This window comes from Macaca nemestrina, chromosome 1 (assembly GCF_043159975.1).
Source record: "Macaca nemestrina isolate mMacNem1 chromosome 1, mMacNem.hap1, whole genome shotgun sequence".
Classification (NCBI taxonomy): domain Eukaryota; kingdom Metazoa; phylum Chordata; class Mammalia; order Primates; family Cercopithecidae; genus Macaca; species Macaca nemestrina.
The window spans coordinates 81,962,591-81,974,179 of NC_092125.1; the positions used below are offsets into that span (position 1 = coordinate 81,962,591).

The 11,589-nt window shown below is 43.4% G+C and overlaps 1 pseudogene; it reads left to right on the top strand.

The window, feature by feature from the left end:
- Positions 1-10,877: 10,877 nt before the first annotated feature.
- LOC112426176 (U6 spliceosomal RNA) lies at positions 10,878-10,975 on the top strand (annotated as a pseudogene).
- Positions 10,976-11,589: the final 614 nt, after the last annotated feature.

Consider the following 11,589-nt stretch of genomic DNA (forward strand, 5'->3'; position numbering starts at 1 on the left):
TGACTGGACTCTGAAGTGGGGGTGATCTTGTAGGACTGAGCCATTAACTTGTTGTAACTCAGGCAATTAGTGTCAGAATCGAGTTAACTTGTAGGACACCCAGCTGATGTTGGAAAATTGTTCGGTGAGGGGAAAAACCCACATATCTGGTGTCAGAAGCGAAATGTGTTGTGAATAGAGGAAAACAGTGAATACTTCTTATACGCCTCTGAATGCTGGCGTTTGACAGAGACCCTCACCTCACCTACCCCAGAAGCTGAAACAGTTCAGGACTTATATTTAGTGTAAATAGGGAGACATTTTGACTTTCTCTGAAAGAAAACTACTGGCTAGAAAAGAGACAGGCTGGGTGCAGGGGCTCATGCCTATAATCCCAGCACTTTGGGAGGCTAAGGTGGGATGATAGCTTCAGCCCAGGAGTTCAGGACCAGCCAGGGCAACATGGCAAAACTGCTGTCTCTACAAAAAACAAGAAATTCACTGGGTGCAGTGGTACACGCCTGTAGTCCCAGCTCCTTGGGAGGCTGAGTTGGGAGGATTGCTTGAGCCCAGGAGGTCAAGACTGCCGTGAGCTATGATCATGCCCATAAATAGACACTGTACTCCAGCCTAGGCGACAGAGTGAGACCCTGTCTCAAATAAATAAATAAATATAATAGAAAAGAGATGGCATAAAGGTGGAGAGTCCTCTGACCTAGTCTTAGAAAACAAGGCCATAAAGGTAGGAACTGTGTCTATCTCAAGTTCATCATGCAACCCTTCACAGAGATCCATATGCAATATGGGGACTTACGAGTGTACTTTGAGATTGTTCTTGCTGGGCATGTCACTATACCACACGCTTCCCCACCCTCAGTTCCTACTGCCAAGCGGCCACAGATGCACCTGCATTGTCAGTTTTCTCCTTCTCTACTGGATCATTTACTTTCCCATACAAGTTTGCTATAGTTTCCCTTGCCTTAAAAAAAATGTTTAATCTTTCTTGACTCCATGGCCCTGTCCTGTTCCTTCCTTTCTTTTTTTTTTTTTTTTTTTTTTCTTGAGACGGAGTCTCTATCGCCCAGGCTAGAATGCAGTGGCATGATCTCGGCTCACTGCAGCCTCTGCCCCCCGGGTTCCAGTGATTCTCCTGCCTCAGCCTCCTGAGGAGCTGGGATTACAGGTTCACACCACCATGCCTGGCTAATTTTTGTATTTTTAATAGAGGTGGGGTTTTGCCATGTTGGCCAGGCTAGGATTACGGGTGTGAGCCACCACGCCTGGCCTCTTTCTTTCTTTTTACAACAAAATTTCATGAAAGTAGTATGTATTCTCGGCCGGGCGCGGTGGCTCAAGCCTGTAATCCCAGCACTTTGGGAGGCCGAGACGGGCGGATCACGAGGTCAGGAGTTCGAGACCATCCTGGCTAACACGGTGAAAACCCGTCTCTACTAAAAAATACAAAAAACTAGCCGGGCGAGGTGGTGGGCGCCTGTAGTCCCGGCTACTCGGGAGGCTGAGGCAGGAGAATGGCGTAAAAACCCGGGAGGCGGAGCTTGCAGTGAGCTGAGATCCGGCCACTGCACTCCACCCTGGGCGACATAGCGAGACTCCGTCTCAAAAAAAAAAAAAAAAAAAAAAAAAGAAAGTAGTATGTATTCTCACTGTCTCTTCATTTCTGTCCTGCCTTTCTCTCTTACCATCACTTTAGGCAGATGTTCAGGGTAAAATCATTGGCCAGTATCCAGGTGGTCTTGATGTTGCTCAATCCAATGGTTAACTCTCAGTCCTCTTCTTAGTTGACCTGTAAGTAGCTAATTGGACATGGGTGGATGCTCTTTCCACCTAGAAATAGAGAGGGGGAAGAATTTCAGGAGGGATGTCTTTGAGGGCCAAGAGGAAATCAAACCTAGAGCCCAAGGGGAGAGGTTGGCCATAGCTAAGAGCACAGATAGTTCATCCCTTGTCACAGGGGAGATGGCAGATACAGTGTGAGGATAGGTGTCACAGTGGGACCTTGGGAAATTCTATTTTCAGCACTTTGACCTTTCTCATGGAAATGGGAGTGAAGGGCTTTAGCTGAGAGTGAGAATGGGGCAGAGGTGTTGGAGGTTTGAGAGAGAGAGGAGGTATAAAGTAAGTGATCTGGCTGGGCACGGTGGCTCATGTCCGCAATCCCAGCACTTTGGGAGGCCAAGGTGGGTGGATCACCTGAGGTCAAGAATTTGAGATCAGCCTGACCAACATGGTGAAACCCCATCTCTACTAAAAACACAAAATTAGCCAGGAGGTATAGTGCATGCCTGTAATCCCAGCTACTTGGGAGGCTGAGGCAGGAGAATCGCTTGAACCTGAGAGGTGAAGGTTGCAGTGAGCCAAGATCATGCCACTGCACTCCAGCCTGGACAACAAGCAAGAAACATTGCCTCAAAAAAAATTTAAAATAAAATAAAATAAGTGATATTGAAAAATGGATAAGACATGGTGCTGCCAGGTAGCATTAAGGGCCAGTTGAGTTAGTGACTATTAATTTAATGTAAGACAGATCAACACATATATTATTTATTTTTTGCAAATGACAAATTTTCCCAAATTCAGTGGTTTAGAACATCAAATATCTATTATCTTACAATTTCGGTGCCTAGGGAATTTGGGGATTTAGCTGTGTGGTTCTGACCTCTAAGACTTTCATGAGATACTGACTGGAGCTATAGTCAACTGACGGCTCAGCTGTGGTAGGAGGATCTCCTATCAGGATGGCTCACTCGCATGGCCAAGGGCAGGAGGCCTCGGACAGGAGGCCTCGGTTCTTCATTACGTAGCTCTCTCCTTAGGCTGTTTCAATGTCATCATGATATGGCAGCTGACTTCCTCCACAACAAGTAAGTGATACAAAAATCAGAGAGGGAACTGCTTTTTACAATCTAGTCTCTGAAGTTGTCTACTCACTTCAGGTTTATTCTATTCATTAGAAGCAAATTGCTATGTCCAGCTTAAAAAGAGGAATTAACCTCCACCTCTTAAAGTAAGGAATACCAAATCATTTATGGGCATTTTTTTAAACTACCACACCTTGATTATGTGCTTTACTCCAGTCACACTGAGCTGTACAGGTGCAGGTCAGGCATAGGGCAGATGGAAAGTTGGATTAAGTAAGGTTATGAATATGTGAGAGCAAGAAATCTAAGAACCAGAGCCTTGATGGTGCCAGGCCTCCCAAAATCAGCACGTGAATTCCGCTGTATGTTGGCTGCACATGGCTCCAGCAACCTCAGCATCAGAACGGTGGGTCCTTACGCTGCTGCACCCCCATTAGCAAGCTTCAGCTCTGGTCACCCATCTAATTCAGTCCTACTGTCCACTGGCCTCGTTGGACTACTCATTGTTTTTTGTTTGTTTGCTTTGAATTGAAATCTCACTCTATCACCCAGGCTGGAGTACAGTGGCATGATCTCAGCTCACTGCAACCTCCACCTCCAGGGTTCATGTGATTCTCCTGCCTCCCAAGTAACTGGGATTATAGGCACCCGCCACCACACCCAGTTAATTTTTGTATTTTTGGTAAAGACAAGGTTTCACAATGTTGGTGAGGCTGGTCTCGAACTCCTGACCTCAAGTGATCTGCCCACCTGGCTTCCAAAGTGCTGGGATTACAGGCGTGAGCCACCGCATCCAGCTGATTACTCACTGTTTTTGCTCCGGCACAACTTGGACTTCCCCATGGCCTATCATAGCCTCTCCAGTTCCAACTCTCTTGTGACTTGCCTAATACAGCTCTCACAACTTACTAGCAAATAACTCCTTTGTGTTTCTGTCTAAATTGCCAAAAGAGAAATATCTAATTGGCCCTGGTACCTTCTTAAGCCAGATCACACAGGTCCCATGTCACTGACCAAGCTAAAGTGCTGGTTCCTATGGCACATGACATCAGTGCCCACACCCCTTGGAGCCCTGTATGTTTGCAAACTCACAAGCTCTGGTGTGCTTGCACCCCCAGCAGCCAGCCCCTGACTTCCTTGGCCAGAGGGCTGTACCTCTCTCTCACCCTATCAGAGCCACCTTGCCAGAAGTGGCTCTTCAACTGGGGACATATGTCCCTGGGGTGCTTGGCAACATGCTGAAGCATCAACACGACATGTTTTCTTGGACTATGCATTTCAAAGTTTTTTTTTTTTTTTTTTTTTTTTTTTTGAAGAGGAATTTTTAACTTTTTTTTTTCTTTTTTCCTTTTTTCTTTTTTTTTTTTTTTGAGATGGAGTCTCACTCTATCACCCAAGCTGGAGTGCAGTGGTGCTGTGCTGGCTCACTGCATCCTCCACCTCACAGATTCAAGTGATTCTCCTGTCTCAGCCTCCCAAGTAACTGGGATTAGAGGGTGCCCGCCACCACACCTGCCTAATTTTTGTATTTTTAGTAGAGATTGTGGGGGTTCACCAGGTTGGCCAGGCTGATCTCAAACTTCTGACCTGAAGTGATCCGCTTGCCTCAGCCTCCCAAAGTGCTGGGAGTATAGGCGTGAACCGCTGCACTCAGCCAATTTTTAATACTTTTAATAAGAATTATGTATAGGAAGCTGCCAGGCTCTATTTTCAAGGAGTACGTATTAGCTCTTCTCCACATAAAGGGTCATTCTCTTTTCCCTGTTTAGTGGAGAAATTTTGAATGTGGAAAATATAACATATGCATACAAATATATGAAGTAAAACTCATGAAAAAAAGAAAATACATACAAAAAGAACAGAATAGTGATCTCTTTCGCCCTGAAGAGTGGGAAACGAAGTGAGGGAGGAGCATATAGAGAAATGAAAGTTTTAGGTAATTTTTTAGTTCTTGGGTGGGGTGGTGGATACATAGGAATTCATCATACTTTTTGTTTTGTTTTTGAGACAGTCTCACAGAGTTGCCTAGGCTGGAGTGCGGCGGTGTGATCGTGGCTCACCACAGCCTTGAACTCTTGAGCTCAATTGATCCTCCCATTTCAGCCTCCCACGTAGCTGGGACCATAGGCACACACCACCGTGCCTGGCTAATTTTTTGTATTTTTTGTAGAGATAGGGCTCTCCCTATGTTGCCCAAGCTGATCTCAAACTCCTGGGCTCAAGCGATCTTCCCACCTTGACCTTACAGAGAGCTGGAACTACAGGCATGAGCTACTGCGACCAGTTCGTCATACTACTAATAATAACTTAAAGAAATTAAAGAAAGCCATGTGTTGGCCAGGCACGGTGGCTCACGCCTGTAATCCCCGTACTTTGGGAGGCTAAGGCAGGCGGATCATGAGGTCAAGAGATCAAGAGCATCCTGGCTAACATGGTGAAAGGCCATCTCTACTCAAAATACAAAATTAGCCAGATGTGGTGGCACATGCCTGTTATCCCAGCTACTTGGGAGGCTGAGGCGGGAGAATCGCTTGAATCTGGGAGGCGGAGGTTGTGGTGAACCGAGATCGCACCACTGCACTCCAGCCTGGTGATAGAGTGAGACTCTGCCTAATAAATAAATAAATAAATAAATAAATAAATAAATAAAGTAAAGAAAGCCTTGTGTTGACTAATAATAATGAGGGTATTATGAATCAAGGATGACAATTAATCCAATTTTGAACATGGACAGTAAAAAAAGAAATCCCCACAGCAGGTAGAGAGGGAGATATTTTGAGTTAAGAATCCTGTCTAAGGTGCCTCAGATCTAACAAGCCTGTTCCTACAGCAGGCCTGGCGGTGAAATCAGCTAGGAAGGTGGTATCCACAGGCCCTCAGTCACTCTCCCTTGCAGTTAGGGTGTAGGCTGCACTTTGTATTTCACATTCTTGGGCTGGTAAGAGATAGACTATAGTTAAGCCTCAGATGAGTATAATTGTATGAATTAAAGTACACATGTATACTGAGGGCTCATTTCATGTGTGAGTCTCTAAAAATGTCTGTGACTACAACTTAAACCAAGACAACCTAAGGATTTTGAGAAGCACTAAGAGTATCCAGAGAAAATAGTAACTTCGATGCAGCCAATACAAGCTCAAGACTGACAGTCTGCAAATCTAGATTCCAGCCTCTACTCTGCCACATTCTTGAGTGACCTGGAGAAGTCACTCAAGGTCTTCCTTTGCTCATCTGTCACAGAGGGCGTGGGAGCCTGGAGCCCAGCCCTCCTGTGCACCCTGTCTAGCTATGCTTCTCTGGAGGTGAAAGGCTGATGGGCATTGAACACAGCCATCAGCTTGGGAGCTGGGCCAAGCCTCACCAGGGAACAGTGAGGGGCTCCCTGTTCTGACACCACACAGGTGCACACACACACCTGCTCATCAGGTCCCCGGCCGACCCCTTTACACACACCGTCTCCTGCTTCTGCAACAATGCCGTACAATAGCAACTATCATCAGCCACATTCTACTGGTGAGAAAGCTGAGCTTCATCCACAGTTCCTCAGTAGTAGGAGTAGGACTGGAACCCAAGTGTGTTAGCTAAAAGCCCACACGTTTATCCAAGATACCATATTGACACTGTTTAAAGAATGCACTTAGGGAATTGAACTGGTGGAGTCTGCATTCTTGTCACAGACAGAGTCCCCTCTCCCCTCCACATCTCCCCCTTACCCCCAACACAGGACTGCTGGGTTTCTCTGCTGGTCCCAGGTGAGATACTCCCTCACCTTCCAGCAGCAGGTGACAAGGACCAGGAGGCACCAGAGACAACCCCAGCTCCTCACTGCAGGAGCAAGGGAATATGGCCTCTGAGAGCAGCTGGGATTCTAGGCAGCTGAAATTGCACTGCGCAGCGACAACACTCAGTGGTAATGCGTGTCAGAGGGATCAGTGATGGCTTCAGCAGCTGGTGGTCTCTGCTGCCCCCTAGATGTCTGTTTCCTTCAACAGGCCTCACAGATTAATTTAAAACCAAGTGTTTGGTATAATATTGCATAGTAACGCTCTTTTCCTGCTTCATCAATCATGCATTTATCCTACCTTTCCTGTGTGGACTGTAAGTAGTTAACAAGCCGATGCTCTTCTTAAGAATTGCAGCTAATAGGAGAACAAGTGATAGAGGAGTCACCATCTTGCAACCCTTAATGAAATAATGAGTCTGGGTAGCCATCACCAACGGATGCTAACACAATTAGGTGAAAGCCTAAAGGAGACCTTTGTTAATAGATGGATCTGACTGAAACACCCAAGGCCACTCATCAATCTGTGCATCTATGCATGGGACATGATTGCCTTCTCATATAATACAGTGTACAATACAGGTCCAGCTGTGAAGACCTCTGTCCTCCCCCAAAAAATGAACTGAATCCAATCAAACCTCTAGATTTCACTGCCAGTTTAGAGAAAACAAGAGGCTAGTCAGGGTTTCTTAGCCTCTGCATTATCGACATTTTGGATAACCACCAAAAGAATAGTAAAAACCAGTCTAATGGTGAAACAAAATAATAAAAAATAGTTAATGCAAAAGAAAGCAAAAAAAAAAAAAAAAAGGAGAGGAAGGAAAACATAGACTTGATGAGCCAAACAAAAAGCAAAAAGAAGAAAGTAGGTTTACATACAAATATATTACTAATTCCATTAAATCTAAATGACTACATTAAAAACAAAATTCTCAGCCTAGTTAAAAGCAACAAAGGACATAGCTTAACTATAAATATATAGAAAGGTTAAAAATGAAAGCACAGAAAGAAATGCATGCAAACACCAAAAGAAAGCTGATATAGCTATGTAATAGAAAAAGAACACCCTGAGGCAAGCAGTATTATCAGAGATAAAGAGAAAGATTTCATAATCATGAAAGATCAATTCAGTGGGAAGATGTAGTAAAATTACATGCTTATAACAACGTAGCCACAAAATAGGTACAATAAAAATTGGCAAGACAAAAAGGGAAAATATGCAACCTTGGTATGAGATTTTAATACAATACTCTTAGTAATGGATAGAACAAGCAGACAAAAACACCAATAAGGATATAGAATATTTGAATAACACAATTAACAAACTTAGCTTCCTTAGCCTATGTAGAATACTGCACCAAACAGCAGCAAAGTCCATGTTGTTTTCAAATGCACGTGGAGTACTTACCAAAATTGGCCGCCACACAGTCCTGGTGGCATGGGGACATTTAGTGCATAGTTGATTGATATCGGAGACTGTACCTGACCCAACATGGGTCAATGAGTTTTTTCCCTAGATTTTGGGGCTTGAATCTGATGGTTGAAGCTGTGAAAAATAAAGCTTGGGCACTTTTCCTCCCACCTTGAAAAGGGGATCCCAATGTTTTCTGAGTCTCTGTTTAGGTTATTCCTGAGGCCATGCATATTCTACCTTGGGTTTACAATGACATTCCAGAATCTTTAGCATGCATTTACTTTGGACATTTTTTTACTGTGATAAAATATATGTAACATAAAATTTACCAGCTTTAGCATTTAAGTGCACAGTTCAGTGGCACTAAATACATTTGCATTCTTAGGCAACATCACACTATCCATCTCCAAAACCACAGCTTTCATCTGTTCATCTTCCAAAACTGCAGGTTTATCTCCATTGAACACCAACTCCACATTGCCCTCTCCTTGTATCCTCTAGCAACCATCATTCTACTCCTAGGCTATTTTGTGACTCAGTTTCTCTGTCACTTAATAGAAGAGAGGCTCCATTGCTGACTGCAGGGATTGTTCTGTGTATACAGGCCTTCTTGCATCTATAGGATTAGGTTTACTGTAGGAAACAAAGGTAAGAGAAATATACATCATATGGGTTTTTGGAGGAAGAAAAGAGACAGCACAAAATGGATGAGGTTTTTGCATTGGGTGTCCTATGCACAGGACTCAGCAGGCCTGCCATGGATCTACCTGCCCAACTCTTTCCCATCGAGTTCATCTTGTGGGCCACTTCCAAAATGTAGATCCACAGGCAAGTTTCACAGCTCTGCTGCTGTCACCTGTGGCAAGCTTCTCATAGTGCCTCTGTGGCTTAATGTCATGAGCCTCTCCATTGTGAGCATTCTGTTTAGGGTCTTGCACTATCACAGCCTGGCAATGAGCTTCAGATGTTTTGCTATAACCTTAGATTTAAGTCATCACATGGCAGGACCAAGACCTATCATGCATTTACTTTTGTTTTCGGCTTAATTTGAGTTGGTTTTGTTCCTTGTACAAAAAGAATCTCTGTACACAGCCTCCTATTAATTTTTTAATTAATAGATTTTATTTTTTAGAGCAGTTTTAGGTTTACAAAAAATTGAGAGGAAAATCAGGTGTTCACACACAGCTTCCCAATTATTAACATCTCACACTACTGAGGTACATTTGTTAAAATCAATAAACCTATGTTGACATGTCATTATCACTGTAGTTTACATCAGGGTTCCCTCTTAGTATGTTATATTTTATGGTTTTTGACAAATATATGATAGTATGTATCCACCATTATAGTATCAGACAGAATAGTTTCACTGCCCTAAAAATCCTCTGTGCTCTGCCTATTCATCTACCCCTCACCAAACACCAAGAAATCTTCTTTTTTTTACTGTCTCCATTGCTCTGCCTTTTCCAGAATGTCATATATTTGGAATTATATGTTATGTAGCCTTTTCAGATGGACTTGTGGTATGGTTTGACTATGTCCCCACCCAAATCTCATCTTAAATTGTAGCTCCCACAATTCCCACATGTTGTGGGAGGGACCCAGTGGGAGGTAATTGAATCATGGGGAAAAATGATTTGAGCCTCTATCATCACAAACAATCCCATTCTATCTCTAATAATGATTTTTGCAGGTCTTTGCAGTGCTGCTCTTACGACAGTGAATAAGTCTCATAAGATCTAATGGTTTTAAAAACGGGAGTTTCCCTGCACAAGGTCTCTCTTGTCTGCAGCCATGTAAGATGTGCCTTTCACCTTCTGCAATGATTGTGAGGCCTCCCCAAGCATGTGAAACTGTGAGTCCATTGAACCTCTTTTTTTTTATAAATTACCCAGTCTTGGACATTTCTTTTTCAGCAGCATGAAAACAGACTAATACAACTTCTTTCACTTAGTAATATGCATTTAAGTTTCTTCAATGTCCTTTCATAACTTGATAGCTCCTTCCTTTCTTGCTTTCTTTTTTTTAATTTTAACTATACAATAAAGCACTAAGTTAAAGAAATTAAACTACGGAATATCTATCTGCTCAATGCACATCTTCTGCAGACTGCCGAGAACCACTCTGTGGTCAAGTGATCTCTTATCAGAAAGGAATGCTGGTTAGTTGCTGTGTTAAAACCACAAAAAGGCCAGGTGTGGTGGCTCACGCCTGTAATCTCAGCACTTTGGGAGGCCAAGGCGGGCAGATCACGAGGTCAGGAGATCGAGACCATCCTGGCTAACATGGTGAAACCCCGTCTCTACTAAAAATACAAAAAATTAGCCAGGCATGGTGGTGGGAGCCTGTAGTCCCAGCTACTCCGGAGGCTGAGGCAGGAGAATGGCATGAACCCAGGGGATGGAGCTTGCAGTGAGCGGAGATCATGCCACTGCACTCCAGCCTGGGCAACAGAGCAAGACTCCATCTCAAACACACACACACACACACACACACACACACACACGCACACGCAAAGAAGGGGGAGTCCAGTCACAGCCTCAGATAACTGGCTAAAGGCAATAAGTTAATGAGTCGTCTGTTTCTTGTTCCCCAGGGTTGATTTCTGCATACTCCTTAGGAAAATTTTCTGGTTAAAGATGAATAAGGATGGGGCATATTGAGGTGTGTCTGACCTCCCATCCCCTCATGGCTGGGAACTCAGTTTTTAAGGTTCCTCTGGGGTTCCTTTGGCTGACAGGCACTGCATTCAGTTGGTTGGGAGGCTTAGGATTTTATTTTTATTTCTTACTCTGCTGTCATCATCTTGAAAATATAAATTTTGGTGCTCACTTCAGCAGCACATATACTAAAATTGGAACGAAACAGAGAAGATTAACATAGCCCCTCTTTTAAAAAATAAAACAGAAAATACAACTTTTGATGTCTTTAGAAATGAGTTGCAGAAAGGTGAGTCAGAAAAATCTTATGACCAATCAAGATTTCACATCAATAAAGTATTGTTATCCATTGTATTATATAAATTGGTGAAACAAAAAATGGTACATTTTTGCAATTTGTAGGTTTATGTCATGACTCATATATCACTATTATCCCTATTACATTTTATAAATAAAAATTAATTTTTAAAAAAAAAGCTTTATATTTTAGGGGTTTGTTTGTTTGTTTGTTTTGAAACAGAGTCTCACTCTGTTGCCCAGATTGGAGTGCAGTAGCGCGATCTTGACTCACTTCAATCCCTACCTCTCAGGTTCAAGTGATTCTTGCCTCCCAAGTAGCTGGGTTTACAGGTGCCCCACCACCATGCCCGGCTAATTTTTGTCTTTTTAGTAGAGACAGGGTTTCACCATGTTGGCCAGGTTGGTCTTGAACTCCTGACCTCAAGTGATCTGCCCACCTCAGCCTCCCAAAGTGCTGGGATTACAGGTGTGAGCCACCACGCCAGCTTTATATTTTAGTATTTTAACTACAGTTTTTTTCCTAGATTTTTAGCAAGATAAGCACATTTTCATTTTGCACCCAGCCCTACAAATTAT